The 6153-nt window shown below is 34.3% G+C and overlaps 1 pseudogene; it reads right to left on the bottom strand.

Annotated features, from left to right (window-relative positions):
• Positions 1 to 2329: 2329 nt before the first annotated feature.
• LOC149536334 (autophagy-related protein 18d pseudogene) lies at positions 2330 to 5496 on the bottom strand (annotated as a pseudogene).
• Positions 5497 to 6153: the final 657 nt, after the last annotated feature.

Here is a 6153-nt window from a genome sequence, read left to right as displayed (position 1 = left end):
ACCTAATACATCTTAACTTTCTCTATTATCTTTACTACTCCTATCATACAAGATAAAATATGTTGAAGGAAATTGGTGTCACAGTGATGAGAACACATCAAGACTAGAACATTGGTTTAACAGATCTAAGTAAACTCTAGATTGGAACACATATGGTATCACAACAATGAGTCATTTTTTCTCCAAAACTAGAACATCTACAAAGAATGAGAAAGAGAATGATATAGAGGAGAGTGAATACCTAGATCTATTGTGCATTTGACATGTGTCCACTTGGAAAACATCTCCTAATAGTCAAAAGAATCTCTCTAATCTCTCTCTAAAATTGGTAAATCAAAACCACTGTCATTTGACCTCCCAAAAGCATAAAGTATATCAAATACTTGATGGAACAATAACCACTTTTGATGCCAAATCTCAAATCAAGGCAAAGGTAAAAATTAGTTAAATGGCCTCTAGAGGCAAAATAATCTTTTCAAAATTGTTTTTTCCACATTTAGGCTTAAACAAGCTTTCATATCTACCCTTTAACCAATTTTGATGATCAATGATGAATTTTTCCCATTTTACTAAGAATGCTCCAAAAATTACAAATATCCTTATAGAGAAAATTGGTTAATAGTTGTGTAAAATTTAACCTCATATTTGGAAAATTTGTTTCCTCCCGGTTCCAATGGTATATTGAAGTGCCTATTTCAGACAAAAATTAAGCTTCTAGTAGGCATTTAAAAATTTAGGCTCTCAACCCTATGTAGAGAAATTAAAAGATTTGAATTTGAAAAATTTACAAAAAATTTCTATAGTCTGTGCTATAGAAACCACTGTTTAAGATAAAATTTTCAATTTACTCAAACTAAATGCTCAAAAACATATTTACTATTTTAAAATCTTCCCTTAACCTCCTTAGGCCATTCATGTTATGTCACATGTAAAATTTTGATAGGTTGAAATACCACATGTTAGTTAGTGATATGCTAACTATACCAAGTGGGTCCCTTAGATACTTGCTATTTTTTTGGATTTTTTAGGAGGTTGCCATGTTGCTTGCCAGAAAATCCTCTCTTTTTTTGGTGGTGACATGGAGACCACCAGATTCTAGTAAAATTTCTTGGCAAACTCATTCCTTGACTACCACATCAGTGCCACCTCAATGCATGATCATTGCCACATCACTTCCACATGTCATCACCACCTAGCTAGTCGCTATGTCTCTATGGTTATCCATTGTGCATCTTTACTTGGAAACATAGTGACAAACACCTAATCATTCACATGGTGACATCTTGTTCCTTAGATTCCACATCATCTCCTCAATTTTCATGCTTGGGTCTAACCATTGTCTGATGTCATCACATTTGTAAGCATGTTTAAGCATTCAAAAGTTTGGTCTTCATCTAGCCATGCATGAGCCACACAACATGTGCCTTCACATCCACAAAAGAGTGATGTCTTTAAGATATCCTATATAATGTGTATTATTGCATTTAAACATGTAAAATGCCCACCCCACTACCAATGTGGGACAAAAAGAAAAAATGTTCTTCTCCATTTCTCATCCCTTGGTAGGGCTTTCCCACTGCTTTTCTGGACTTTCATTCACCTAAGGCAAGCATGTCATCCATTTATTTTATATACTTTGGGGAAGAACCTCATACCAACCAATTTCCTATTACACAGTGACTTAAAAAACCCTACGGCCTCTTCAAGTTCACCTTTCCAATGTTTAGGAATAGGCTCGAGTCCATGATCATTGAAACTCTTCCTCTCAAGCATGTGGACTTCTATTTGAGTTTCTCTCTAGCTATAGAGCCTTGGTGACCCTCTTTCCTTATTGTCGTAGACTGCTCTTTGTCTTCTTGTTATGAGTATGGGCCTCTACTCTTTTCTTCTATGCGATGTGTCTTCCTCATTCCTACTAAGGATGTGTTGATCTTCCCTTTTGCCTCCAAGTTTGCTTGACATTCTCTTCATCTACTTGAGTTTCCTCATTAGATGTATGGGCTAATGAGAATTGAGGAAAATGCATATCCTTTTCCTTCCACAATAGGTGCTAGCTTTATTCATATTGAGGCAATCATCCATTTTAGTTTTTCCCTGCTCTAGTCACAAGTTTCCTTGCCTCCCTCCAGTGGGTTGATCTTCTTACAAGGAAGATCCCATTTGAAAAATCTCCTTCATCTTTATTATCACCTTCCTCCCTTGCCATGAGTTACCTCTGCTCAATGTGGATTGCCTCTCATCATTAACATGTGCTTTCCCTTATTTATGCATGGGTAAAGACATACTTATCACCCACATGGGTCTACTCCTTTTTCTTATGTAAATGCTTCTACTTTGCATAGGAATCTACTCCTCCTTCTTCCAGTAGCTTGGTTTTTTTCACTGGCCTCTTGCCTTGACATGAGTTATCCCCTTGTGTGGGATTCCCTCTGTATTTTGCAAGCCATTGACCAGTAGGACATAAAGCAATGTTGTGAATCTCAGCTCTCTCATTTCCTCTATAAACCTCTCGCAAAAGTGTTTTGTCAAATGTGTTAAACATGCACACAAGAGTCCCTTTTGTACTAGTAGTTTCAAGAAGAATACCATCTAAAGTTAGTGTAAAACAAGAAATATGTGAACCATGTGCAAGTATAAACCTTGTTTTTTTTAGACCATTGTGTTCAACATGAACCTCCCCATGGAGTAAATTAGGGCATGCCAAGATAGAAGTTTTTTATGCCTAAGAAAGAACACAAAGATCTTTCAGATTAGCATGTGTTTCTATTTGGTGAAGAAGCTTCAAACCCCTAAAGTTCATATACAAATATCAAATGCTCCAAAACAACCACTAGAAGATCTTGTCTTAATTTCACTGCCTAAATTTTGGACTTGAAGGTAACTTCACCAATACAAGAGTGGCCATGATCATCCCAAATGATAACATCAGTAGGAGGAAATTAAGGGCTTCCCTTGGCTAGAACAAAGCTAAAATATTGGACCTAAATAGCATCTCCACTAGGCCAATTCCTCCATTACAAAAATTTCTTATGAAAGTTTCCTGAAAGGGCTCATAGTTGTAAATCCTAAGGCCATGATTGGGACCACAAGAAAAGAAACCAAAGTCTTGATTAGAAGATATAGAGAAGAAAGTTAGTTTCCATGTTTCTATGAGAATTAGAGGTAGACTTATGAGGCAAGACAGGTGCTAAAGTTGGATTGTAATTTGACTATGTTGGATGCCTAATGTCAAGAGACTGAGATACACTTGATGACATGGATGGCATAGATGACATGACCATCAACTTTTTTCTTTAGAAAACAATAATATAAATTCTAGAGAACTTCAAAAAACTTAGGGAAACAATTTTCCAAGCCTGTTAATAGATCTTATCTAATACATAAAATTTGATAAGCCCAACAAGCCAAGCTTGCAATCCTCTTAATTTCTTTAAAATTCAGTTAATATAGGCATGCCAAATTTATCACCATGATAGAATCACCAGAGCTAAGAACATCAGTCAAGCCCCAAAGCAGGTTTGGCTAAAAAAAACTTTTTGTTTCCAAACAACTAACATTCCAAACAAATCCACTCACCACCTAGCATTAATTTAGAACAAATTTGACCACTAAAAACAAATTTGCAACCTATTTTACATCTGTTTGCAAACTATCAACTTTGTGCCAGGAGGTCCTTTGATTGGCCTTAAAAACTAATCCAAACACCTGACCAAGCTCTGAAAATGGACACACCAATTCTCCATTCCACATATTCTTACCCTATTGAATCTCACTTCATGAAAAATTTTCATTCAAAAGATATTCACTATAGAAGTTACCCTTTTAGAATTGCCTACAAGCAAACATGTCAGAAAACCATAAAATGCTTTTAGATTTGGCTTCAAAAATAGGGTAAACTGACACTTGGGAAAATGAAACCTAGGATGTTGGTTCACTGTCATGAGGATAATATGAATATGTGATTTGGGCTCATGAAAATAACAAGATGCAAATGGCACATGGTTAACATGGGCTATTCAAAATTTGCAAACTGAAAACACTAACAAAAAGGTGATTTTTGCAAATGGAATGGACCTAGGAAAGTGTGCAAACAAATTCATCAAGGCTTGAAAATTGGCACACTTAAAGGATTTTAAGAGGGGAACACAATGGTCAAATGCATTTGATCTCATCTATCATGGATTTTGAGATATGGCATCATGAACAATTGTACCAACAAATCTGAATTTGTCGACATCGATAAAAAGTTACAAATTGCATTTTCAATCGCATTTGAAAACTAATCAAATGGATGCATCATAAGATCAAACTTTAAGCATAGAAATTCTCTAGCCTCTAAAATGAAATTCAATAGGAATTTTAGAATTCTAGTCAACTAGGTAAAAGTTATGACAAGTCAAACAAGGCCTTCTAGAATTCAAAGCAATTCACATCAACATGACATCGATAAATGAACAACTTTGAGGGATTCAAAATCTAGTCAAATAGATTCAAAATGACTCAAAATATGACACATAGGCTCTCTAGTATTGACACTAAACATTCACAAAGTATAAAGTCATGAAACATTATAAGGTGTGAGATATTCAATTACAAACATAGCCTCCTATCACTATTTGACACTTAGACAAAAATGCAGAATTGGACATTGCTCAAAATAGAAGATCATGGAATGGCTTAGAATGAAAATTTATCACCATGGAATGAGTGGCTATACTAAATAGAAGTTGTTAGAAATATTAAACACATCTTAATCCTTGAACGGATAGCTGGGTACACTCACATTAAAAGTACTTAAAAGGGCTTAATTTTTTCAATGGTACTCAAAATCAGGGCTTCAATTTTGTGTCCCAATAGTGGCTCTATCTGGTGATGCATGTCCCTTGTGGGCATGGAAAGGATTTAGATCTCTAGAAGAAGCAGACCATTCCAAAAATAGCAAAGACTTTTCTCAAACATATTTATTGAAAGCAAAAAACAACTACTCCTACTATGTGCAAATGATGACCCTGGGCCATTGAACTTCAGCAAAACTTCTTACCTCTATCATAAATTTTATTTTCATGTGAAATTTCAGAAGGTAAGTTTTAAATATCATTTCTATTAGTTTTACCAATTAGATTAACATTTTGAATCAACTCACTTGGTAAAATGGAGTCAACACCTTCACTTTCATTATGAATATAAAATAGATTCATTCTCTACCACTTGCTCATTATGAAAGTTCTAATCAACATGCTCAAAAATATTAGACTCAAACTAAAAATATTCTTCAACAAATGAATGATGCATGCTATCAGTTTTGGATATGAAAGCTTCATACTCAACTTGGGGGAAAAGGTCACACATACCTTGAGATTCTGTATCCTTATGTATAACCAGATAGTATTCATATGAGAAATCATATTTGTACTCACACATGTCATCAATGTCAGCATATGAAACTAATCCAAAATATTCAAATAATCCTTTGAAATTAGCAAATGAATTAGTCATCAGGTTAAAGTATTTATTATAAAACTTAGTACAAGATGCATGTTGATCTTCAATAATAACTTTATCAAACACCTTGTTATCAATCTCATGAGATGGAAGATCATAATAATTTTCACTATCATATTCGCAAGAAGAAAAATCTGATCTCTTATAGTAGTACAATAATGTATCATCATCATGATCATTCTCAACTAAATATAAACATTCCATGTGCTCTTCAAATAGTGGATTGATAACCCCATGTAATGATCCTCTTTGAACATTTTGATAAGTGATGTGTTGATCAACATCAAACTCTTCACCTTACAACAGGTTCATAAAAACCTTGAAAAAGCTTCTAACATCACTTAGAATCATTTGTATACTACTAGTTACTATTGCATGCATCTTCAAAACATTCATATATTGCGTAAACAAATCTTCTTCACAAATTTCAACCTCAAGCTGACTTGTATAACTCTAAAATGGAACTTCACTTTCAGATTTAGAAAAAGAACTCATACCTCTACTAGCATAAGAGTACTTACCTTTGTCATTGCTTTCTTCTTCCCAATTCACATTAGATTCACATGAAGACAAACATGTACTATTATTGTCATCTTCTTGACTCAAGAAACAACTCTTATCATTGTATTTACATGAAGCTTCCTCATAATA

Source organism: Cupressus sempervirens, chromosome 10 (assembly GCF_028749045.1).
Source record: "Cupressus sempervirens isolate cs-2001-9-10 chromosome 10, ASM2874904v1, whole genome shotgun sequence".
Lineage (NCBI taxonomy): Eukaryota > Viridiplantae > Streptophyta > Pinopsida > Cupressales > Cupressaceae > Cupressus > Cupressus sempervirens.
The sequence above is the reverse complement of the archived record's forward strand: the minus strand, read 5'-3'. Positions and strand labels throughout refer to the sequence as shown.